The 24,830-nt window shown below is 45.2% G+C and overlaps 1 pseudogene; it reads left to right on the top strand.

Moving 5' to 3' along the window:
- Positions 1-2,596: 2,596 nt before the first annotated feature.
- On the top strand, positions 2,597-24,647 carry LOC135577205 (uncharacterized; annotated as a pseudogene).
- The last annotated feature ends 183 nt before the right edge of the window (positions 24,648-24,830 follow it).

Genomic DNA, 24,830 nt, shown 5'->3' with positions numbered 1-24,830 from the left:
AATGCTATGACATGGGCATAAAGAGCAGTACATGAAATGACCAATAGAAATCCCTAAACTATGTAGAATCACAGAATAGTTTGGGTTGTAAAGGACCTTCAAAGGTCATCTAGTCCAAACCCTTGCAATGAGCAGGGACATCTTCAACTAGATCAGGTTGCTCAGAGTCCTGTCCAACCTGACCTTGAATGTTTCCAGGGATGAGGCATTTACCACCTCTCTGGGCACCTCACCTTTGTACCTTTTTGGTGTAGATACATAAGTGGGCATAGAACATCAGTTCCTAGAACAGTTGTTGCTGGCTTCTGTTTTCCTGTAAGGTCAGATTGTTATCACTGTTTCTTTGTTCTGTGCCCATCAAGGATGTCTTGGCTCCCCGCTGAGAAGTCTTTGTCAAGTATGTTTAAGGGTAGCCTTTGTGGTGGCTCTGTCACTCCACCCCTTGGCCTATGGCCACTTATGGGTCCTTAGGAGTGAGACTACATCAAGCCCAATGTTGTTGTATATCCCAGACACAGGTTATATCCACACAGATCATACATATTCATTACATTTCAAATAAATCCTTTGCATATGCATTACATTTCTTGGAACTACTTAGCATATGTAAATGTCCCTTGCACATGCACAGTTCAACATGTTGGTGGTCTTTCAAGGGTCTTGGGATGAAGTGAGAAGTCATTCTCAAACTGTCTGCCGCTTGACCCCAGGTTCTGGGGAGGCACAGTCCCTTTGTTATTCGTCTTGAAACTGCAGAGGTAGTAGTAACTGGTCTCAAGATGGTCTCTGTGCTGGTCTTGCCACCATCTTCTGAGAGCAACAGCATTGTCTCCTAACCTTCTCCTGCTTATCTTAACAAATACCAATCTTGTTACTGAATGCCTAACAAGTGTCTAACACCTAATATCTATGAACCTTATTCTTATTAACTTAGTAAATGCCTAAAATCTATGACCCTTATTTGTATAGGCTTATTTTATTACTAATTGCTGATTTTAGGTATCATTAATCCCTCCTCTTTTCTTGAGGGTTTGTGGCCACTAGGCTTCAACCCTCATTAAAATATAATCTTGATCATTTACTTCCAAACCGCCTTTTTCTATGGCTCTCTTTACACATCCTAAAATCATGATAAACACAATTATTAGGACTAAAATAATTATTCCTGTTTGCACTAATGATGCTAACCACCCTGCAAGTGAAATATTCCCCATTTGAGATAATAGCTTATTAATCCACGTACTTTCCATATTCTGTCTAAGGTCCTGTGATTGTTTCGCTACCTCTTTGATAACCCAAATTTGATCATTTTTCATCACATTTGGTATGTGGATACAACAGTGATCATGGTCCAATTTCAAGAAACCACACACCCCATGTTCTTTTAATACTAACAAATCAAAGGCCTAAAACTGTATTGCTTTCCCAGTCGTGCATTCCTCCTAGCCTAACTACTTTAGAACAGGATTGTCACTATCCATATCAAACATTTTCACTTTACATTTATCCTTTTGAAAACTTGAGGAGGTTGAGACGCTGAGGTCCATCAGGGAGTGTGAAAAGGAGATCGACTGGTGGAGTAACTCCCTGGTGTGCCACTCAGAGAGGCTCCAGGGGGATACCCCCCAAAAGGTGATGGACCCCCTGCTCTGTCAGGCAGAGGGGGAAGACAAGAGACAGCCCCTGCCCTGTCACTGTCAGGCAGAGGTATAGGACCGAAAAGAGGACGAGAGTTGGAAGCGAGTTCCAGTTCGGCACCACGGGCAAACCCCCTCCCTACCTGCTTTGCTTTCCCATGTGCCCTTCTGTAATAGGTCTGAGGCCCTGGATCTTGAAGAGGAGGTAGGTGAGTATGTGGTGCAAGGCCCGCCTACGAGGTCACATAGAAAGAGGCAGTTAGTTCCATGCCTCAAGACCGCCTCAGATAAGAAAGAAAGAAGGGTAACTGTAGTAGGCAATTCCCTTCTGAGAGGGACAGAGGGCCCAATCTGCAGAGCTGACCCTCATTGTAGGGAAGTTTGCAGTCTACCTGGAGCCTGGATCAGGGACATCACCAGGACGCTCCCCAACCTGGTGCACCCAACAGACTACTACCCACTGCTGATCTTCCAGACAGATGGGGAGGAAGCTGCATCCCGCAGTCTGACGGGAATGAAGAAAGATTTCAAGCCCTTCGGATGGATGGTAAAAGAATCTGGGGCTCAAGTGATTTTCTCTTCCCTTCTCCTTCAGTTTTGGGTGATGACATGGGACGGAATAGGAAAATTCATTCCCTAAACAACTGACTACAAGACTGGTGCTACAGGCAGAGCTTTGGGTTCTTTGATAACGGCTGGTTTTACAAGAAACCAGTCCAGACAGTGATATGCAGGAAAGGTTTATCTCGCAGGGGCAAAAGGATGCTGGGACAGGAATTAGCAGGGCTCATTTGGAGAGCTTTAAACTAGACTCAAAGGGGGATGGGGTTGTAGCTGGGCTTGCATCAGTGGGGCAGGACTCTAGAGCTGATGAAAGCTGGGAGGCCTTCCATACCCCTAGGGTGAAATCTGTGTGCTCAGCTTGCTCTCTGAAATGCCTGTACACCAATACGCACAGCATGGGGAATAAGCAGGAAGAGTTAGAAACCTGTGTTCAGGCAGGAGGCTACGACCTGGTGGCAATTACGGAGACATGGTGGGACAGCACACATGACTGGAACATGGTCATGGATGACTATGTCCTTTTCAGGAAAGACAGGCCAGCCAGGTGTGGTGGTGGAGTTGCTTTTTATGTGAAAGAGCAACTACAATGTATTGAGTATTGTCCAGGCACAGATGAGGGGCGAGTTGAGAGTCTATGGGTGAGAATTAAGGGGCAGGCTGGCAGGTGTGATACTGTTGTGGGTGTCTGTTATAGGCCACCAGACCAGGGTGAGGAAGTTGATGAGGCCTTCTACAGACAGCTGAGAGCAGCCTCACAGTCACAGGCCCTGGTTGTGGTGGGGGATTTTAACTTCCCTGATGTTTGTTGGAAGGACTACTTGGCCGGCCAGCCGCAGTCTAGGAGGTTCCTCCAGTGCCTTGATGATAACTTTCTGATGCAAATGGTGGAGGTTTTGACTAGGAGAGGTCCACTGCTGGACCTCATCCTCACTAACAAGGAGGATCTGGTTGAAGCGGTAAAGGTTGAGGGCTGCCTTGGTTGCAGCGACCGTGAGATGGTGGAGTTCAGGATCTCATGTGGCAGGAACAAAATAGCAAGCAGAATTGCAACCCTGGACATCAGCAGGGCAAACTTTGACCTTTTCAAGCAACTGCTAGTGGAAATCCCATGGGCAAGGCTGCTTGAAGGTAAAGGGGCCCAAGATAGTTGGTTAGCATTCAGGGGCTGCTTCTATCAGGCACAAGATCAGAGCATCCTGACACGTAGGAAGTCAAGGAAGGAAGCCGGAAGACCTGCGTGGTTAAACAGGGAGCTGCTGGGTAAGCTCAAGTGGAAGAGGAGAGTTTATAGATCATGGAAGGAAGGGCTGGCCACTTGTGGAGAATATAAGGCTGTTGTCAGAGAATGTAGGGAGGCAACTAGGAAAGCTAAGGCCTCCTTAGAATTACACCTGGCGAGAGGGGTCAAGGACAACAGAAAGAGCTTTTTCAAATACATGACAGATAAAACTAACACCAGAGGCAATGTAGGCCCACTGATGAAGGAGGTGGGTGCCCTGGTGACAGAAGATATAGAGAAGGCAGAGTTACTGAATTCCTTCTTTGTCTCTGTCTACTCTGCCAGAGGCTGTCCTGAGGAGCCCCGTGCCACTAAGGCCCCAGAGGAAGTCAGGAAAATGGAGGAGTTTGCCTTAGTTGATGAGGACTGGGTTAGGGAGCAATTAGGCAATCTGGACATCCATAAATCCATGGGTCCGGATGGGATGCATTCCATAGAATGTGGCTTCTTTACTGACAAAATGGGAGTAGTATATTCTGATTGGCATTCCCGCAAATGTCCATAGCGCATAAACTTGTTTATCAAAGCCTTTGACCCCATTTTAGCTTCCATTTTCATTGGATATTTTTTTTTCCTTAACGGCTTGGAGCTCTGTTTCAGTTCTACCTCTATTGGTATAATATTGGATTTACTAGGTACTTCAGCTGCCCATTCTAGTGGAAATACAGCATTTCCTTAGAGATTTCTTGCTCACTTCGCTGTTCTTATTGCAGCAAGCAGATCTGCACCTTCCAAGCATTTTCTTGTGGAATATGCAAATGAACAGAGTTCTCAGAAAACGTTATTTGAGCTTATAATTTACTTAACAACTTTCGACCTTTTTATAGTTCATAAAGATATTAACATGAGAGCTTCTTGCTGCTATTTAGATACAGGCAAGGCCATGCAGGTTGCGTAAACGCTAGTACCAGACGGGAGCTGGCCAGGTTTATCCTGCAGCCAAGGAATTTGTGCAGCACAACACAGGCCTGAAGTTCAAGTTCAAGCTGTACAACACAGGCTTGGTCTTTTGATCTCTATAATCTCTATACTTCTCTTTTTGCTTCCTTTTTTTTTCTTTTTTCCATTTCATTCCTCCTATTGTACACTTTACATGCAACTCCAATTAATTGAGCAATAATCATTCCTTCAGCCCCATCTACTTTTTGCAATTTCTTACAGATGTCAACAAACAACATATAAACACATAAACATCAATCTATTATTTTCAGTTTCTGGATCCAAATTATTTTGTTTTCTTTTTAATATCTCCAGCTAGTGCATAAATTCCATGAAAATCAGAGTTTAACAACTTACATTCTTTTCTGATTTCAAAAATATTCCATAATAATAAAAAGAAATTAACATACAATACAGTACTTCATCCCATTTTTCCAAACTTCTGCAGAACAACATTAATTGCAATATAGTACTATAACTTAGAATCCCATATTCAGATCATTTTTCCTCATTATCCAATTTATACAAAGACCACAACTGAGTATGATATCATTTCAAACTTTCTTTTATGAGAGGAGGACCCCCCACAAATTTACTCTGATGTGTAGGGATGCATCCTAGGGTGGAGCAAGATGGTATTTCAGTTGAAGAACTGGTTCACATTCCCCAAATGAATTTATTTTGGTACCAAATACAAATATGCAAACAAATACCAAGTCTGCATACATTCAGCTCGAGCTCATCAACTCCTCCTACGTGTAGCAGGTCTCTCTGAATGCTGTCCTCAACGGAGCCAACTTACATAGAGACTTATTCCAAATACCAAGTGCATGCAACCAAATTCAAATACGCAAACCAAATACTGCGCTCAGATATGCAAATCAAATACTAAGTTCGAATATGCAAACCAATCACAATTACACTTATTCAAAACAATATCTTGATTTTAGCATTGCACCTTTGAGACGCTTACCACTCAGACAGGGAGAGGAACGGGTGGAGTCCCCAATCAACAGGTCGGTGCTAGCTGGAGTCCAGTTGGTTCTACTCCCCACTGGGTCAGCAAGCTGGACCGGACAAGGCTCTTATCAGTGTCCCATCTGGGTTGCCACAACTGTTGCCCCAAAACCAGGGTACTTTACCCATTGTACATAGAAATGGGTCAAATTTAACACACAGAGATGAGATATTTATTACAGAGTTGTGCAAGCCTGGATGCTGGAATAAAGCCAGCATGCCAGCAAGAAAAGTAAAAGGCATTATATACAAAATCTTATCACTACATTCACACACTAAAGAGCCAATTGGTTACACATTTGCATATTGCATTACATAATCCTTTTAGTGGATAATGAGCAACGTTCAGCTAAAAGATACTTTATCCAACAGTCTTGAGATATTTGTTAAAGCAAGACTCAACTAATTGTGTGGGCTTCAAAAGGTCTAAAGCTGTAAGGTCAGTAGTGTCTGTAGTTCATGATTAGGTGTTTTGCAAGTCACGCTTTGTTAGAGGAGCAGACTGACCTAAAACTGAAAGGATTTCTATATCTTTAGGTTAACACTTGCAGACAGGATTCATTCTTTTAAGTGATGACAACTATTTGACCCAATGGGTTTGAGGAATCCATTTCTTGAAGATTTTTCTCCATAACTGCTCATTATTAGCCATTAAGTCACTCTGAGCTTTATTTCGTTGCATATTGATATATAATGTCTGCAACGTACACCTTGTCCAATTAATAATCTGACTAATGTTGTTATCAACTGCTTAATTTGAGTCCTATTAAATAATGTTAAGAATTCCTTATCATATTTCAGTGATCCAATTTGTGGGGTTAAAGTGTTTGGAAGCCACTGAGCCTGTAACCTAATCCCTTCTGCTGCATCATGGCTGGCATTCTTTACTTTTTTGGTTAAGGCTTCAATGTCAACAGAATTCAGAACTCCCATTCCTGCTCCAACTCCTCCTAACACGTTATCATACCATGCCCTTTTCCATCTACATGTTAAAATGAATTACATGCTTCTGATATGATTGAGCCACTTGAATACAAGTAGACGAAATACGATAAAAATGATCATCAGAAATATGTGGTTTAGATTTTAGCACACTAAAATGTCTCCCCAACATGATCGATTTTGAATTACTGAATTATTATGACATATTAAGGTTTCTATCTTTTCCAAGGGAATGGTCATTGTTTGGGTAGCATTTATCACATAACCATCTATTCGACTGACACATTTATAAAAATCTTTCCATCTGGGTAGGCCTGATATGTTACAACATTGAATGGATACTTTACTAGATACTATATATACATTCCATTTGTCCATGGGACAAGATATGAATGCACATCCATGTTCTCTCCATTGTGACAAAGGCCCTGACGGTACCCGAAACATACAAGTTTCATTATCTTGAACCGCAAATGTAAAATTTACTATAGGGCAGTTCATATTTGTTTGACATTTGAAATCATCCTGTTATCTCAATTTAGCATCTGTCTTCCAGCTCCATACAAGAGGTGTGGACCAAGGTCCTTCCAAAGGCCACCCTGGGGTAAAAGCCTTTCCCAAATGGACCATGACCATAAACTGGCAGGTCCATATTAGGAGGACCTGAAAGATAAAATCTTGAGACATCTAATTGTTCTCTCAGATAGCAGTTGCAGGGGCATATTCCCATTTTTCCTGTCCATAATTATTTCCCCAGACTTCCTTGGCATATATTTTTCAGTCTTTGGCTACCCACGTTGGCAGCCAAGTAGCTAGCCCATTAGCTACTGACCAGGAATCAGTATATAGTATATATATTAGTATACATTCTCACAGATCTTCTTGTTTCAAAGCTGCATATAATTCAGCATATTGCCCTCTCCTGTTGTCTCTCAAAAAATTCTCCGAATGAGCATGATAAGCTACCATTTTCCAAAACGTCTTTCCTCTTATATACTTAGCTGATCCATCAGTGAACCAGGTATTCTCTTTTTCAAGGGGTGTTAATTGGTCTAAAGTTCGTGGAATCGAATGTCCTGAGTTGGAAGGGATGCACAAGGATCATCGAGTCCAACTCCTGTTCCTGCACATGACAACTCCACAGTTCACACCATGTGTCTGAGGGCATTGTCCAGTCTCCTCTTGAATACTGTCAGGCTTGGGGCCGTGACTACCTCCCCGGGGAGCCTGTTCCAGTGCTCCACCACCCTCTGGGTGAAGAACCTTTTCCTAATGTCCACTCTAAACCTCCCCTGGTACATCTTCCTGCTATTCCCTTGGGTTCTGTCATTGGTTGCTAAAGAGAAGATTTGGGCGCCTGCCCTTCCTCCTCCCCTTGTGAGGAAGCTGTAGACCGTGATGAGGTCTCCTCTTAGTCTCCTTAGTCTCCAGGCTGAACAAACCAAGTGACTTTAGCTGCTCCTCATACAGCTTCCTCTCCAAACCCTTCACCAACTTCGTAGCCCTCTTCTGGACACTCTCTAGTAGCTTAATATTTTTTTTATACTGTGGCGCCCAGAACTGCACACAGTACTCCAGGTGAGGCTGTACCAGTGCAGAGTAGAGAGGGACAATCACCTCCCTTGAGCGACTGGCAATGCTGTGCCTGATGCACCTCAGGACACAGTTGGCCCTCTTGGCTGCCAGGGCACACTTTTGGCTCATGTTCAACTTGCCATTGACCAGAACCCCCAGATCCCTCTCCGCAGAGCTGCTTTCTAGCATGTTGTTCCTCAGTCTGTATGTACAGCCAGGGTTGCCGTGTCCATGATCCCTCATGGGGGCAGTAGCTACTTGCCCCTGGAGGGTAGCCACTCTGCTGACTCCTACCTTGGTCCTATCCTAAATACACCATTTCCACTTTATGACACTTGATTCCTGAGCATGCCCAATCTGACGGGTTTTCAGGGAGCTTTTAACCTATTGCATGATAAGAATTTTAGGATGAAGAGCCACTTCATGTTCTATTGTAAGTTGTTCTGTTTCTACCAATGCCCATTAACATGCTAACAACTGTTTCTCAAAAGGTGTATAATTGTTTCCTGACTCTAGCAGCTTTCTTCCCCAAAAGCCCAAAGGGGAACCTTTTTCTTTCCCTGTTTTTGCCATAGGCTCCAATTGGCATATAATCCATTTACTGACACATTCAACTTCACTTCCCCCTTCTGCACGGGCCACAAATCTAGAGCCTTTTGAACAGCTTCCTTTGCTAACTCAAAAGCAGTCTGCTGTTCATTCCCCCATTCAAATTCATATTTTTCCCTTGTTACTTTATATAAAGGGGTCAAAATCTGTCCTAAATGGGGAATATGCTGTCGCTGGAAGCCAAACAGCCCAATAAATCTTTGTGCCTCATTCTTATTTTGCAGTACTGCAAAATCCAAAATTTTCTGTCTAGCTTTAGGTAATATTTCCCAATGCCCACAATGCCATTGAATTCCTAAAACTTTTACCATTTGTGTCAGTCCTTGAATCTTGCTAGGATTAATTTCCAAACCTTTCTGTTTCATATGGTCTACCACCAGTTCAAGTATTCGTTGCACTGCCTCCTCATTATTTCCTTGGATCAAGATATCATCTATATAGTGAATTATTTGCATATGAGGAGGCAGATTTACCTCATCCAGATGCTCAGCCACTGTGATGGCAAATGGTTGGACTGTGCAACCATCCCTGAGGTAATCTGGTAAAAGTATACTGTCGTTCCTGCCATGTGAAGGCAAATTGGTCCCAATGTTCCTCTGCAATGGGGACACTGAATAAAGTGTTAGCTAAATATGTTATAGCATACCAAATTCCTGGATGCTTCTGAACTCTTTGTATTAAACTGATAATATTTGTTACGGCTGCTGTAAGAGGGGTGTGTTTATTCAATACCTTAAAATCTACTGTCATTCTCCATGACCCATCGCTTTTCTTGACGGGCCGTACCGGATTGTTCCAAGCTGTGGTAGTTGGTTTCAATACTTCCTCATCTAATAAATCTTTAATTGTCTGTGATACCTCCTCATGCCCTCCTGGAATTCTATATTGTTTCATAGTCACTAGTTTAGGAGCAGCAGGAATCTGCACGGGAGGCATTTTTACTTTTCCTACTAAAACTGATCTAACGCTGATATAATTTTTCACCAAACTGGTACTGACCGTCCGGGACATTCAAAGTTAGCCCCTTTAAAATGTCTATTCCTATTATATATTCAGGAACAGGGACAATCATGACTGAGTACAGTTGTTTTGGGAGGTTTCCTAATTTCATTTCTATTTGTGTTTGTATGGCTTCAATTTGTTTCCCTCCCAAACCTGTAATAATTACAGATTGTCCTTTAAATTTATTGGGATTTCCATATATCAGGGAGGCCTCCGCTCCTGTGTCAATTAAGGCTTTTACTATTTGTGGGGACAGTTTTTTCCAAAATATTTGGAGCTCCTCATGGGGTTGTCGGTCCTTCCACGCCCATTGCACTGGAGCCTGGCCATCATTTCATTCTTGTTTACTACACTGGACTGTTTCCCTAACCTTCTTCCATGGGTATAAGTCAGAATATGGCTCCCAATCCTTCTTCTCCGGAACAACTGATCTGCTCATGGAGGGCAGATGTGGAATCCCGTTGAGGTTTGAGAGGAGATGCTGTAGGCTGAGTTACCCCTGAATCCTTAGGTTTAAAGCTTTGCACTTTATTACTAAGTTTATTCAGCCCTCTCTGTTTATATATTCACCACAGTTCATTAGTTGGAAAAACGTCAATTTTTTCACGAGACATGCCATCCTTTAATAAAGCTGTAAACATCTCACTGGGAGAAATTCTGTTCTAACTGCCTTTAGCGATGTCTCAAGTATCTCAATTTCCTGCCCACTCTCCAAGGTTGCCTAGCGGCTGTATTTTTTCAACTACCTCATCAAGGAGATTTTCTGTCTCATCAATCAACAGAGTTGTGATTACATTTTTGTATGCCTGCGGAACAGTTTTAATCAATCAATTTCTATGAGTGATGGACAAAGCATTTTGCATAAGCGTGTCAGTGTCTTCTATAAAGATTGCCAATTTCATCCCCTCTTCCTTTATTCATTGTATACAATCTCGCAAAGTGTACCATGGACTTTCTCCACCTGGCCAATCATTCTCTTTGGGGTATTTTTTATTGCACCCTTGGACAGCCAAGGCTAACAAATTCACATCCTGAACATTATTTCGCAATGGTTCCTGCACGAAGGAGTCTGGACTCAGGATTAAAAACTTCTTAGAGTCCCCTGAATCTAGGGTTACACCTGATGCCCCCTGATCGTGCAAACATACCATCCAAGAGAGTAGGGGTTCCCCTGGTCTTTGTTAAAATTTCTCAGTTATATCATTTACCTCATGCTGAGTATAATCTACTACCATGTCCTTCCTCACATGCTGTCTATTATTATCTAATTCTACTTTCCATCTCCACACTAATTTCACATCCACACATTCATCTGGGAAACCAGCCTCATCAGAATCCATAGAATCCCAAATATTTCCATCCATTTCTCTGGATCCCACTGCATCCCTGCTTCTGCAACCACTGCATGCGCCTTCTTATGATTTACTCGTCCCTTTCTTTTCTTATATTTGTATTGCACAACCTGCACTGCAGCTCTTTCAGCTATAGTCTGATAAGAATCCAACTTATCAGCAAGCAACTTATTCTAACACTGTAACATTACAATTGGATTCTGCAAGTCACACATCTGTCTCTCCATCTGGAAGCATTCTAACAACAACTGTTCTTTCTGTTGGTGCTGCATCCAATATGCTGATAATAAAATCCATCCTCGTCTTCCCAAATCCACAATTTCTTTTCCTTTTTCAAAAGACAATTTTTGGATACATTTTACTATATCCACTGGTTTGGCCGCTTTCAACTGACATTGTTCACATGGTCCTCTGACCTTAGGCCACTCAAGAGCCAACAAACTATAGGGAAGAGATTCGCATCTGGGAATTTCAAACAGAGCCCTTTCCTTATGTTTGGGTTTAAAAAGAGACGTTTTGTTCTGATCCTGTCCGTGATGCCAAATTTGTTTTGCCAGTGGACGGGGTCAGCACAAAGGACACAGACAACAGGTTCAAACTATAAGCTTACTTTTACTTCAGTTTAAAGCAGCAAAAAGAAAGAAAGCAAGGCAATGCACCTAATCATTACTACATATAATTAAGTATAGCAATTAAGAAAGATACATCACCAATTGCCCTAATACTTTACCATCATCCAGATCTGTGCTTCAACTAGGGAGCCCCTGTCACAGCAAAGGATCAGAGAACCACTCCCAGCAATTGGGAAATCCTACACAGCATGTCCGCTTGTAGGTGAGGTCTCCATCGTCTCTGTGAGAGGGTCCTGCTTTTACACAGGTTAACAAACAAATCTATGTATCAAAATGCACAGAAACATCTGGTACATAGACTTCCTCACTCAGGTGCATCCCGGATCTGGCCAGGATCCCAGGCACGTCTGAGGAGTTCCTGTTTTGACTAATCTATTTCTAGCTTTGACAGTTTCCAGGGATGATTTCCATGGTCATATTTCATGATGATATGATCCTGATCGAGCAGTTCACTCAGAAGTTGACTTTGGTTTGAGGCATACAGTTTAGGCCTTTTTATATCAATATTCTTCCCTGGCAGGGTGACACGTAGGGCCCAATTTTAAAATTTGTCTTTCATTATCCCAGACCTGTGTACCTGTTACAGATATAATTGCTCTAATTACACAGTTTCCCTAATAACATATGGAATTTGCACAGCACAAGACATTAGCTTTGAACATTTCTCTTGAAACATTTTAAGAGTTTCTTAATGAACATCACCAAAGCGTTACGTCAGAATATTCTTTCTTGTTTTAAAAAAGGGACAAATTGTGCTTGGTTATTTTCTTTTTCATTTGTTTGTTGGCAGCTGCACACAAATGGCGCAAATTCAGTATGTAAAATGACTCTGGCACCTTCCATAAATTAGTTGCAATTTTCCAAAGAGACGGTTCCAGCATATCAGTTGGCTTACTAACAGTAATTATAATTTCTCTACCCATTAGTGCTATTACTTTTTGCATAGATGGTAATGATATTAAGCTTCTCTACCTGATGAGCATATACATGTCTAATTCTCTGAGGTCATTTGCAAATATTTCTGTACCATCTATCTTTGTTGAGAAGCTGTCTTTGACACCCACGGGAGACAGTCCTTCATGTACTTCTCCAATGTGGGTCTTTACCACGGGCTGCAGTTCTTCACAAACTGCTCCAGCATGGGTCCTTTCCATGGGGTGCAGTCCTTCAGGAATGAACTGCTCCAGCATGGGTCCCCCACAGGACCACAGATCCCGCTAAGAGTCTGCTCCTGTGTGGGCTCCACTCCACAGGGCCACAGGTCCTGCCGGAAAACCTGCTCCAGCATAGGATCTCCACGGGATCACAGCTTCCTTCAGGGCACATCCACCTGCTCCAGCATTGGGTCCTCCTCGAGCTGCAGAGGGACAACCTGCTTCACCATGGTCTTTTCCATGGGCCGCAGGGGGATCTCTGCTCCTACACCTGGAGCACCTCCTCCCCCTCCTTCTTCACTGACTTTGTTGTCTGCATCATTGTTTCTCTCACATTTTTCTCACTCTTCTCTCCCTCATCTGGGGAGCTGTGCAGGGTTTTCTACCCTTTCTTAAATATGTTTTCACAGAGGTGCTACCAGCATCGCTGATAGGCTCAGCTTTGGCCAGCGGTGGGTCTGTCTTGGAGCTGGCTGGAACTGGCTCTCTCTGACATGGGGATAGCCCCTGTTCTCTTCTCAGAGAGTCCACCCCTGCAGCCCTCACCCGTGCTACTGAAACCTTGCCACATAAAGCCAGTACAGTACCCAGATGCATTAATTCTTCAGTATTTAAGTGGGCACTATCTTCTCCAGGGTCCCATACTCGCAATAACCCCTGTCCCAGCCTTTCTCCCATCTTTGGCCGTTATAGAATAGAGCAGTTTCAGTTGGAAGGGACTTACAATGACCATCTAGTCCAACTGCCTGACCACTTCAGAGATGGCTAAAAGTTAAAGCATATTATTAAGGGCATTGTCTAAATGTGTCTTAAACACTGACAGGCATGGGGGATCGACCACCCCTCTAGGAAGTCTGTCCCAGTGTTCAACCACTTTCTCGATAAAGAAATGTTTCCTAACTTTCCACACCAGTGATGATTGCCCAATGCTCCAATCTATCTAGATCCCTCTGCAAGGCCTCTTGTCCCTCAAGAGAGTCAACAGCACCTCCCAGTTTAGTATTGTCAGCAAACTTAGCAATGGTGCGTTTGACTCCTGCATCCAGATCATTGATAAAAATATTGAACAGAACTGGCCCTAGAACTGAACCCTGAGGAACATCACTAGTTACTGGCTGCCAGCCATATGTAGCCCCATTCGCTACAACCCTTTGAGTCCTGCCGTTCAGCCAGTTCTTCACCCAGTGCACTGTGTACCAGCTCATCTCACAGTTGGAAAACTTGCCCAGAAGAATGCTGTGAGGGACAGTATCAAAAGCCTTATTAAAATCCAGAAAAACTTCATCCACTAGGCAGGTGACCTTATTGTAGAAGATTCCGTTTTCACCACTGAGACAGTATGCTGGCAGGTCCCCCAGGGGCCCCTTTGCTTTGTTAAGTACTGACAGACAGATGAAAATGCTGTTGCTGCACTCATCCTCCAATATGCTGCCAATATGATTCGAGGCTGGAGCACATGACATATGAGAAGAAGCTGAGGGAGCTGGGTTTGTTCAGCCTTAAGGAGAGAAGATGAAGGGGAGATTTAAATGCTTTCTTTGAATAACCAATAGGAAGGTGTAGAGAAGACAGATTCAGACTTCTTGGAGATGCACTGGCATAGGAAGAGAGGCAATGAACACAAGTTGCAACACGGGAAATTCCAATTAAATACAAGCAGAAAATTTTTCCTTGTGAAGTTAGTCAAATACTGAAACAGGGTTGCCAAGAGTCTCTGGGATCTCCACCCTTGGAGATATCAAAACTTTGACTGGACAAGGCCCTAAGCAACCTGATCTAGTTGACCCTGCTTTGAGTGTGGGGTGTTGACTAGACATCTCTAGAGATTCCTTCCAACATATATAACTACGTGATTCTATGGCAAAGTAAGTTGCACTTAATTTGGTCTTAAGAGTTTCTAAAGTTTTCATGCCAGATAACTATCTTCTGAATTTTGCATTGATGAAGACCACTGCTGGACAGGTCTCTGAGCCACCTGATCTAGATGTCCCTGCTCACTGCAGGAAGTTTGGACTAGATGACCTTTAAAGGTCCCTTCCAACCCAAACTTCTCTATGATTCTGTTCTATGATTTCCTGGGATTGGTCTTGCCTTTATACTGGCTATTAGCAAATATAGAGAAAACTTCATACAGCAAGGGCACCCAGCCATTCCAGACAGGCAAGCCACACTGCTGCATCAGGCCAGGTCATTGCTGCTGTTCCTATGCTGCTGTACTAGACAGGCTGGAACTCCAGTGTGAACTCGAGTCAAAGGGACTGTGACCTGCGGATAAGTCCACGTGGGAGCAGGTGCACCCCAAAATGTCTTTGGCCGTGGATATGTCCACAATGCAGCAGGTACACCTTGAAGCATCAGTTGCGGTGGATAAGACCATGCTGGAACACCTTGAAGTGTCTGTGGCCATGAATAAGTCCATGACACAGCAGGTACACCCCTGAAGGGATTGTGGCCCATGGATAAGGGCCATGCCGGAGCAGGTACACATCGAAACAACTGTGGCTAAGTCCAGGCTGCAGTGTGTATATCCCTGAAGAGACCATGGCCTGTGAATAAGTTCACGCCAGAGAAGGTAAACCCCCTAATGGACTGTAGTCTGTGGATAAGCCCATGCTGGAGCAGGGGCAAGGGGAGGAGTTTGTTGCAATGTTAAACCCTATGGCCTGATCCAAAGGGACCAGAGGTGGAGATTGTAATGGATATACTTTTAAACTGTTCACAGTATCACAGTATCACAGTATCACAGTATGTTTGGGATTGGAAGGGACCTCAAAAGATCATCTACTGCAATCCCCCTGCTGGAGCAGGAACGCCTAGGTGAGGTCGCACAGGAACATGTCCAGGCGGGTTTTGAATGTCTCCAGAGAAGGAGACTCCACAACCTCCCTGGGCAGCCTGTTCCAGTGCTCTGACACCCTCACTGAGAATAAGTTTTTTCTCAAATTTAAGCGGAACCTCTTGTGTTCCAGCTTGATCCCATTACCCCTTGTCCTATCATTGTTTGCCACCGAGAAGAGCCTGGCTCCATCCTCATGGAACTCACCCATTATATATTTATAAACATTAATGAGGTCCCCCCCTTAGTCTCCTCTTCTCCAAACTAAAGAGACCCAGCTCCCTCAGCCTTTCTTCATAAGGGAGGTGCTCCACTCCCTTAATCATCTTGGTTGCCCTACGCTGGACCCTCTCCAGCAGTTCCCTGTCCTTCTTGAACTGAGGGGCCCAGAACTGGACACAATACTCCAGATGTGGTCTCACCAGGGCAGAGTAGAGGGGAAGGAGGACCTCTCTCGATCTACTAGCCACCCCCCTTCTAATATACCCCAGGATGCCATTGGCCTTCCTGGCCACAAGGGCACAGTACTGGCTCATGGTCATCCTGTTGTCCACCAGGACCCCCAGGTCCCTTTCCGCTACACTGCTCTCTAACATGTAATTTCCCAACCTATACTGGAACCTGGGGTTGTTCCTGCCCAGATGCAGGACACTCTACACTTTCCCTTGTTAAATTTCATCAGGTTATTCCCCGCCCAACTCTCCAGCCTGTCCAGGTCCCACTGGATGGCAGCACAGCCTTCTGGCGTGTCAGCCACACCTCCCAGCTTAGTGTCATCAGAAAACTTGCTCATAGTACACTCTATTCCCTCGTCTAAATCGTTAATGAATATATTGAATAATATTGGCCCCAGCACTGACCCCTGAGGCACTCCACTAGATACTGGCCTCCAACTAGACTCCGCACCATTGACTACCACTCTCTGGCTTCTCTCCTTAAGCCAGTTTGCAACCCACCTCACTACTCTATTGTCTAGACCACACTTCCTCAACTTAGCTGTGAGGATGCTGTGGGAGACTGTGTCAAAGGCTTTACTGAAGTCAAGGTAGACCACATCCACCGCTCTGCCATCATCCATCCACCTTGTTACATTCTCATAAAAGGCTATGAGGTTGGTCAAGCATGACTTACCCTTGGTAAAGCCATGCTGACTGCCCCTAATAACCCTCTTATCCTTGATATGCCTTGAGATGGCACCAAGGATAAGCTGTTCCATTACTTTCCCAGGGACAGAGGTGAGGCTGAACGGTCTATAATTACACGGGTCCTCCTTCTTGCCCTTTTTGAAGACTGGAGTAACATTTGCTTTCCTCCAGTCCTCAGGCACCTCTCCCGTTTCCCAAGACTTGGCAAAGATGATGGAGAGCGGTCCAGCAATGACCTCAGCCAGCTCCCTCAGCACCCGCGGATGCATCCCATCTGGACCCATGGATTTATGGATGTCCAGACTATTTAATTGCTCCCTAACCCAGTCCTCATCGACTAAAGCAAACTCCTCCATTGACCTGGCTTCATCCGGGGTCTCAGGGGTACAGGGCTCCCCAGGACAGCCTCCGTCAGAGTAGACAGAGACAAAGAAGGCATTCAGTAATTCTGCCTTCTCTGTATCTTCTGCCACCAGGACACCCACCCCGTTCATCAGTGGGCCTACATTGCCTCTGGTATTAGTTTTATCTGCTATGTATTTGAAAAAGTTCTTTTTGCTGTCCTTGACCCCTCTCACCAGCTGTAATTCTAAGGAGGCCTTGGCTATCCTAGCTGCCTTCCTACATCCTCTAACAGCAGCCTTATATTCTTCCCAAGCGGCCAGCCCCTGCTTCCATGACCTGTAAACTCTCCTCTTCTGCTTGAGCATACCCAACAGATCCCTATTCAACCATGCAGGCCTCCTGGCTCCCTTCCTTGACTTCCTTCGTGTGGGGATGCTCTGGTCCTGAGCGTGGAAGAAGCAATCTCTGAATGCAATCCAGCTATCTTGAGCCCCTTTTCCTTCAAGCAGTCTTGCCCATGGGATTTCCCCCAGCAATTACTTGAAAAGGCCAAAGTTAGCCCTGCTAAAGTCCAGGGTTGCATTTCTACTTGCTATTCTGTTCCTGCCACCCAAGATGCTGAACTCCACCATCTCGTGGTCACTGCAACCCAGGCAGCCCTCAACCTTTACTGCTTCGACCAGACCCTCCTTGTTAGTGAGGATGAGATCCAGCAGTGCACCTCTCCTAGTTGGCTCCTCCACCATCTGCATGAGGAAGTTATCATCAATGCACTGGAGGAACCTCCTGGACTGTGGCTGGCTGGCTGAATGGTCCTTCCGGCAAACATCAGGGAAGTTAAAATCCCCCACAACAACCAGGGCCTGTGACTGTGAGGCCACTCTCAACTGCCCATAGAAGGTCTCATCAACTTCCTCAGCCTGATCTGGTGGCCTGTAACAGACGCCCACAACAGTGTCACCCCTGCCAGCCTGCCCCTTGATCTTGACCCATACACTCTCAACTTGCTCGTCATCCACTCCTGGGCAGAATTTAGTACATTGTAGTTGCTCTCTCACATAGAGAGCAACTCCACCACCAGGCCTGGCTGGCCTGTCTTTCCTGAAAAGGGCATAGCCATCCATGACCACATTCCAGTCATGTGAACTGTCCCACCATGTTTCCGTAATTGCCCCCAGATCATAATCTCCCGACCGAACATAGGATTCTAACTCCTCCTGCTTATTCCCCATGCTGCGCGCATTGGTGTACAGGCATTTCAGGGAGCGAGCAGAGCACACCAGTTTCTCCCTAGGGGCATAGGAGGCCACCCGGTCCTCATCAGTTTTAGAATGCTGCCCCACTGGGACAAGCCCATCTACAACCCCATCCCCCTTCAAGCCTAGTTTAAAGCTCTCCAAATGAGCCCAGCTAATTCCTGCCCCAGCATCCTTTTGCCCCTGCAAGATAAACCTTTCCCGCATGACACTGTCCGGACTGGTGACTTATAAAACCAACCATTATCAAAAAATCCAAAGCCCTGCCTGTAGCACCAGTCTTGGAGCCAATCATTTAGACAGTGAACTTTCCTACTGCATCCCACATCATTACTTGAAGATGGAAGGAGTGAAGAGAAGATCACTTGAGCCCCTGAGTCTTTCACCATCCTTCCCAAGACCTTGAAATCGTTCTTCATTCCCCTCAGACTACGGGAAGCAGCTTCCTCCCCATCTGTCTGGAAGACCAGCAGCGGGTAGTAGTCTGTCGGGTGCACCAGTTTGGGGAGCTCTCTAGCAATATCCTTGATCCGGGCTCCAGGTAGACTACAAACTTCCCTAAGATGAGGGTCAACCCTGCATATTGGGCCCTCTGTTCCTTTCAGAAGGGAATTTCCTATTACAATCACCCTTCTCTCTTTCTTATCAGAGGCAGTCTTAAGTTGTGAAGTCAACCGCCTCTTCCTATGTGATCTTGTAGGCAGGCTTGGCACCACCTCCTCACCTACCTCTTCTTCAAGATCCAAGGCCTCAAACCTATTACGGAGGGGCACCTGGGGAGACATAGCAGGCAGGGAGGGCGGCTGCCCGTGACGCCGAACCAGAATACACTTCCAACCCTCGTCGTCTTTTAGGTCCCCTACCTCTGCCCGACAGCAACAAGGGCAGGGCCGTCTCCGGACTTCCACCTCTGTCCGAGAGGGCAGGATGTCCATCTCCTTTTGGGGGGTACCTCCCTGGGACCTTTCCGACTGGTACATCAGGGTGTTACTCCACCAGTCGATCTCCCTTTCGCACTCCCTGATGGTCCTCAGCATCTCAACCTCCTCCTTAAGTTTCACAACCATGTCGAGCAGGTCTTGCACCTGCTCACACCTCACACAGGTGGAGAGCTGGCCTCCCTCCCCCAGCAGCAGCAGGCTCTGGCACTCCCTGCAACCGGAGACCTGAACAGCCACCATTCGGGACAGAACCTCCTCAGTCTGTGTAGCCACAGTCTGTTTGAGACAAGCTCTCCTCCTGGAGGCGACCATGGTCGTCAGCACTCTGGGATGCTGGCAATAAGTTAGAGGGGCTGACAAGCGACAACTGCTCTCTGCACCCTGCTACACAAGCTACCACACCTGCTGCTGCAGCACAGTGTGGGTGGGACTCACCCGCTACACAAGCTGGTTGCTGCTCTCTGCACCTGGTGGGCAGCGACTAGTTGCTGTCCTCCCAAAGGATTTTTCAAGGCAAGGGGAGGGGGTGTGGTCACCGTCACCGTGGGAACGCCCCCCGCCACGTCAGCCGCTCTCTCGCAATGGCTGCCGGGGCTGCAGGGATTGGGACTCGACGGGAATCACGCTGTCCCTGTACGTTTCCCTCTGAGCTTCCTAATCTTGGCTGAACCTCGTGGTCGGCTGAACCCCGCCAGCTCGGCTCTCGCTGGGCTGGCTCCGATAAGCTTAAACAGATAGCTTGTGTTAGAACAGGTGTGGAATATGCTAATGGTTGTCAAGAATTGTAATGAATATGTATGTGATCAACTTGTATCACAGAATCACAGAATCGACTGGGTTGGAAAAGACCTCAGAGATCATCGAGTCCAACCCTTGGTCCAACTCTAGCCCGTTTACTAGATCATGGCACTAAGTGCCATGTCCAATCTCAGTTTAAAAACCTCTAGGGACGGCGAGTCCACTACCTCCCTGGGCAGGCCATTCCAATGCCTGACCACTCTCTCTGTAAAGAATTTCTTTCTAATATCCAGCCTAAATTTCCCCTGGCAGAGTTTAAGCCCATGCCCCCTTGTCCTATTGCTAACTGCCTGGGAGAAGAGACCAATCCCCACCTGGTTATAACTACCCTTCAGGTAGTTCTAGAGAGTGATGAGGTCACCTCTAAGCCTCCTCTTCTCCAGACTAAACAACCCCAGCTCCCTCAGCCTCTCTCCATAGTTCTTATGTTCAAGTCCCTTCACCAGTCGTGTTGCTCTTCTCTGGACCTGCTCCAGCACTTCAATGTCTTTCCTGAACTGAGGGGCCCAGAACTGAACACAATACTCCAGGTGTGGCCTCACCAATGCAGAGTACAGGGGAAGGATCACTTCCCTTGTCCTGCTGAATGATGTCATGCTCAGCAATAAAAGCTGTGGGGAAGAAGGAGGACGGGGAGACGTTTGGAGTTATGGTGTTTGTCTTCCCAAGTAACCGTTACACGTGATGAAGCCCTGCTTTCCTGGGAATGGCTAAACATCTACCTGCCGATGGGAAGTATTGAATTAATTCCTTATTTTGCTTTAATTGCACGCACAGCTTTGGCTTTACCTATTAAACTGTCTTTATCTCAACCCACGAGTTTTTGCACTTTTACCCTTCTGATTGTCTTCCCCATTCCACTGTGGGGGGAGTGAGCAAGGAGGTGTGTGATGCTTAGCTGCCTACTGGGGTTAAACCACAACCCAGGCCATCCTCTATAAAGTTGCAACTGGCATGTTTAAAACCAAGCCACTACATGCACTGTTTATCCAGAAACAGTATTTAAAATGTGGATTGTCAAAGTGCTGATCACATTCTAGTGCTATAATAAATGGTGGTAGGTGCACTGAATGACATACTGGAGTAAAAGTTTGTTTCTGAATTTTATACATCACTGGCTTTTCATTTCCAGCCTGTACTTAGCCATACTTATAGGATTTATCCTATGCATTGTCCAAAACGTAAGACTACACTGAAGGTTGTTAGGGGTTCTTTGATACTGGCATCAATATTAAGGTTACCTTTTGAAACAGACTGGCTACCTTTCTTTTCCCCTTGTGTATAGTTGGTGCAAACCTCAGTGTTGCTCTGGCAGCATTTTTTCATATCATTGGAAGTCTCTAAAGGTCTGGGCTGCAGACCTCCAGTTCTTTTCACTTCTCAAGGGGGATGAGAACCTTCCCAGTGGGTTCCACTGAACATTCTCCAAGGACTAGACAGCTCTGTGCTGAAGACACAGGAATTGGTCCTCGGGTATCTGAGCTCAAACCTGCTTTCTGGTCTGCCTGTATTTCTTCAGCTATGTACATGAGTGGGGAGGGAAGTTGCCCAGGTGTGTGATTATTCCCCTCTCCTATTACCTGAAGTGCATGTACTACATGAGTAGTACAAATGGGCTAGGGGAGGAGATAGAGCCACCTTCCCTCCCCTGCTGTCTTCCCTACCAGTAGGTCTGCTTGTGAAGTTACGAGGCTGAATATTTTTTCTGTTGGTGAAATGTTCTGATGTTACATTGATCTGTTAGATGTGCCTATAGTAAACTGAGTAACTCCAAACTCCTTCACTGGAGAGTGAACACACCTCCTTTCTGTAGAACAGGAGGAACACACAAAGGCTTCAGAGAAAGGTTCTGCACCATACAAACTCACAACCCAGTGGGGATGGGCTGAGAAGTTAGGTGGCTTCTGGGAAGCAGTGTTCTGCACTCCCATTTTTACACTCTCTTGCTTCCATCCCTGGCCCTGGCAAGCTCCTACTCCACTACTCTCAAAAGGGGAATGAGCCTGACTCCATCTTCTTGATAACTTCCACATGGATATTAGAAGGCTGCTTTTAGGTTCCTCCAAAGCTTCGTCTTCTTGTCAATTAACTGTAAAGACCTTTTCTCATGTTATGATCAGCCAGAAAATTAATGGTACACAAGAATCATCTTAGTGGTAACATTCGATCATTGACTGACAGTTATGTTTTGATATGTCACTGATCATAAGGACCTATGAAAATAGCCTTATAGAGTAATATAATGTTGTTTCTGGATTTTTATTTTTCTGCAAAATTAAAATGCACCCAATTAAAAATACTTTTTACTATAATAAATATGATACTTCAGCTATTTATGGTGTGTTTTTTTAAAGGAACCAGTACAACCTCTGGTTTCACAAATGAAGTGATACTGCAATACAGAATGGGTTTATTACTTGAATTTGGCCCTGTACGTAGCAGTGAAACCCACAGAAAAAAAAAAAAAAATCTGTCTTGCATTTGTTCTAAAAAGCAGATTGACTCTAATCTCAGAGTTTCCCACAAATCTCCATGCCCTAAGTGTGCCCTAGTGACATGAACTCATTTTGATTGTTTTTGCCATACTCTACGTGGCAGTTGCACATTCCCCTGAGATCCTGAGTTTTCAACGGGGCTGTTGATGGCTCTTCAGCACCTTTTGTGCCCCACTGTGCCTGTCCCCACCTACACACCTAGGGTGGTACCAAGGTGCTGACAGTCACATCCTCCCCTACCCCGGGACAGAGTGACTTCACCTCCACCAGCTGGTGGGCAGGAGGGGTAGGACCCTCAGTCAATTGACAGGGTCGTTAACAAAGGAGGTGCCCAGAGTAGCTGCGAAGCTTCTGGACTATGTTGTAATGCCCACAGCCAGATCTGACCAGGCTATAAAACGGGTCCCTGCCAAAAACCCCCTTCGAGTGGTCTTCTCGGAGCAGCAGGTCTGTGAACTGGAGTTCTCCCCTTAGACTGGGACGCCATCTAAGGAGACTTCCAGGATTGAGAGTGCCTCACCTCTTCATTTGGGTGAATGGTTATTTTTCTCTACTGGATATATCCTTGAATGAGTCCTTGCCTAACCCAGGCAAGTGTTAGCCCTTGCCTAACCCAGGCGAGTGATTATTTTCTTGTGGGTACCCTGGAGTGAGAGGCCTCTGGTTTTTCTTGTGAGTGTATGCATGCACATTGTGGATCCTCATTATTCTTATGGTGTCATACCCCAATAATCTCCTCAACTGATATCCGAACCTGTATTTTATGTTGTCGGAGTGCCAAATAATTGTATAAATCCCTTTCCTAGTCAGTTTATTGGATACACTTTTCCAACTAGAATAAAGTCTGTTTTGGAACTTATTGTCCATCTAAAACTGACTTTGGGGTGCCTCTGTGACACTCTACTAACATAATTTGTGAAACTGAAGTTGACTTTTAAATCATAAGACAGGTATGTAATAGTGTTTTTCAGTGCTCTTTGTGAAATTTTTTTTTTTAATTATTTTTGGGAAGATGTATTGCACAAACTCACTGTTTCTTTTGTTCTGATTTTGTTTGCTTTGTTTTTTTTTTTTTTTTCCTCCTTCTTCTTTCAGACCAGGATGAGAGAGCAGTGGAGCTCAGCAGGGAACAGAATGAGAAGACCATTCGCAGCACACAGACAGCTCTCTGGAACTTCTGAGAGTTCCTCATTTCCAAGTACCCCTCTGAGACCTGAGAAATCTATATCATTCCCTGCAAAGAGCTCGATGCTTACCTTGCTTCCTTGTTTGTGGATGCTAGACAGAAGGATGGTTCTGAATATGAGCCAAACAACTTGGTCAACTATCAGCGTGGGCTGGAGTGGTATCTCAAAGAGCACAGGTATGGATACAGTATTACCAGGGATAAAGAGTTCAAAAGGTCCCAAGAAGCTCTGAAGCAAAAGCAGATAGAGCTAAGGTGTAAAGTGAAAGGAAACAAGCCACACAAATCCATGAAGCTTACCTTTCCTGATGAGCTTATTCTGCACAAAAGAGGTTTGTTGAGCCGATACAATCTTGAGGGGTTGCTGAACCTTGTCTGGCTAAATAACACCAAGGCGTTTGGACACTGCATGGGTTTGCATGGGTCCACCCTCAAATGAGGAGACATCCGGCTTCAGGTGACGGAGACTGGGTTGGAATATTTGGAGTGGACGGGGCCAGACAACAGTGATATGAATGCTAAAAGAAAGAGAGAAGGGACTGATTCCAGGGCATACACCACCCAGCACTCCTCACAGACCTGACCAGTGCAAGACTTCAAGGAATATGCGCAGCAGCAGCCTCCAGTGATGTGATATGAAGATGCTCCTTTTTATCTCTCCATCAAACCAGTTGTCAACTTGGCTGCACTTCACTGGTACAATTGTCAAGCCCCAGGGAAAAACAAGCATGCCAAGATGGTAAAGACAATGTGTGAGAAAGGCAGGAAGACCAACTTCAGTGTCTACCAGAGATGTAGTACCCTGACAGAAGCATAGAGCAATCAGCTGGTGCTGATCTGTAATAAATTGAGCCAGCAAGCTGCCCAGTCCATGGCAAGCCACCCCAATACTGGCAACTTGATAGCATCTGCTTCCTATGACTTTTCCTCTGACACAGCTTGAAAGGAGAATTTAACTTGAATGGTGTTTTCTTTTCCTTTTTGTTTCAAGCATTGAATTTGTGCCTGTGGGGGGAATAACGGAAGATTGGCAAGGAGGAAGATTGGCTCAAGTGAGGGCAGCTGGGGTGTAGAGAAACATATAAATCACACTAATTGTTGGTTAGCCTTGTGCTCTTCACAAGTA

Source organism: Columba livia, chromosome W (assembly GCF_036013475.1).
Source record: "Columba livia isolate bColLiv1 breed racing homer chromosome W, bColLiv1.pat.W.v2, whole genome shotgun sequence".
NCBI lineage: Eukaryota > Metazoa > Chordata > Aves > Columbiformes > Columbidae > Columba > Columba livia.
Note: the sequence above shows the minus strand (reverse complement) of the source record. Positions and strands in the feature narration are given on the sequence as shown.